We start from the raw sequence: 2,284 nt of genomic DNA, 5'->3' as shown, positions 1-2,284 counted from the left end.
AAGCCTTTGTCGGCAGACATGGGAGATGCCAGTGTGGCTGGGCAGTAGACAGGTGGATGTCTACTGCAGTACTTACTGTAAGTGTCTGTTAAGTGAATGGTAATTTTTGTTGCTGTATTGGAAATGTATTGTTTTCACACAAAAAGCATATGCTTAAATGTAGGGTTCTCTTTAATATTTTCCTGGAGCCTGATTTAATTATAGAGAAATAGCATGGGTTTGTTTAGGCATGCACAGGTTTATGGGTCATAATGAATTTATTCATATTATAATTAAGGCTTAGTAATTAAATGAAAAGATATTCCTACTTTGTTAACATAAATGATGAGACTAGGGTTCCTTCGACTCAGGTAACAGTGAGTCAAGGATTCTTTACTATTAGATTTGGTCTATTATGCCATCAAGGTTCAGTGAGTCTCGGTTTTCTTCTAAATGATAAATTATATGATGTTCCTGTGAATAAGACATTTTTCCTGCCTCTTAGGGTCATTCATCTAAAAAAAATAACTTAGCCGTCACTGCAGTTGCTTTACAAGATCACATTTTACATGACCTTCAACTTCGAGATCTTTCAGTAGCAGATCATTCTAAGACAAAAGTACAAAAGAAAGAGAACAGGTCCAAATCTCTAAAAAGAGATACAAAAGCAATAATAGATACTGGACTTAAAAAAGCTGCACAGGGTCCCAGAGTGGAAGATCCAGAAGAAGAATATGTTCTTGATCCAAAACCGCCACCATTAACTTTAGGTAAGCAAATCAAGTCATTCATATTTTGGATTATTGGAGGTAGTGAGTCTATTCTGATTAATAGTATAATTTTTTATGGAAATAATTTTCTTTAAATTATACAGAAAGGGATGTATGTAATGAAATTTAAAAGTGATAGTTGACACTTGAGCAAGAAAATTAAGATAGTAATGATAATAGAATAAGTAAAAATAGTTGAATAAAAGAAATATCCATTAATCCACACTGATGGAAATAAATATTGAATAAATAAATAAATGGTGGAAAAGAAAAAACTCTTATAGTAGAATGACAACTAATAAATATAGTAGACAGAGTGATAGAAAAACTACCATTTGGCAAACACCACAGTAATAATCTTCAGTAGCTGCTGAAACTAGTGGGAAAAATCATATTAAAAAACACACGATATTTACATAGTCTCACAGTATCTTCTCACTGCAAAGGTAAAAATAAGAACTTTACAAGTAATACTTGGCAAACAGCACTTTCACCAAGTAGTCAAAATTATATCACCAATACTGACACATGCCGAAATGTGCCTCTTGATAAACATCACTTCTGTGGCATTCTTACCAAAAATGCACATCTGAATTTAATCATGGGGAAAACTCAGACAAACCCAAACTGAAAGACATTCTACAGAATTCCTGGCCAGTTCTCTTTGAAAGTGTCAAATCAAGAAAAGCAAATAAAGACCTAGAGACTGTCCCAAATTATAGGAGACTAAGGGGATGTAACAACTAAATGCAACGTGTAATCCTGGATCAGATCCTAGTCCAGAAAAAAAGGACCTCAGTAAGACAACAAAATTTGAATAAGGTATGTAGACTAATTGATAAATTATATCAATATTAATTCCCTGGTTTTGATCATTGTACGAGGCTTATGTAAAATGTTAACAATTGGAGTTAAGGGCATATGAGAATTCTCTAGACTGTATTTACATCCTTTTGTAAATCTGAAATCATTTTAAGTTGAAGAGTTACAAATAAAGATTTTTTAAATGATGACGGGCATGGAAAATAGATTTGGTTGGGGATATGGTGTCCTAGTTCAAGTTAAATGGATGTAGGAGATACTGGAAGGCCTGTGGGTTGGAGGTGCACACAGGGGTAACCTAATTGTAAAATCATCTGGGCCTAAGGCTGTTTTTTAAGGAGTGGAGAGAGGTGGTCAGTAACATTCTATCTGGCCACAGGAATGAAACCCCCCCTGAAAGAGACAGATACCTTAAGGGTGTGTGTTGTCGCTAGTTGCAGTTTCGGTATGGTAGCTTATTGACATTTGCCAGGACCAGCCTCCTCCAGATCTGCCATCCTGAGGTGCTGGTGATGGCACCCCACAGGGACACAAGAGGGTTGTATGGTTCCAGATCCTCCCTCAGGGACGAGGGACAAACTGGAAAGGCAGGGGAGGAGAGTTTTTATAGAAGTTCCCCAATATGGGCCAAGCCCATGGCGTACTCGGGAGAGCAGTGCTGGGAGCACAGCAGCGCTCCCGCTGCGGGTTCGGATCCTATATAGGGATGACCG

At 37.1% G+C, this 2,284-nt stretch overlaps 1 pseudogene; it reads left to right on the top strand.

The window, feature by feature from the left end:
• Nucleotides 1-484: 484 nt before the first annotated feature.
• LOC103602251 lies at nt 485-1,533 on the top strand (annotated as a pseudogene).
• Nucleotides 1,534-2,284: the final 751 nt, after the last annotated feature.

Source organism: Galeopterus variegatus, unplaced genomic scaffold (genome assembly GCF_000696425.1).
Source record: "Galeopterus variegatus unplaced genomic scaffold, G_variegatus-3.0.2 Scaffold4072, whole genome shotgun sequence".
Taxonomy (NCBI): domain Eukaryota; kingdom Metazoa; phylum Chordata; class Mammalia; order Dermoptera; family Cynocephalidae; genus Galeopterus; species Galeopterus variegatus.
The sequence above is the reverse complement of the archived record's forward strand: the minus strand, read 5'-3'. Positions and strand labels throughout refer to the sequence as shown.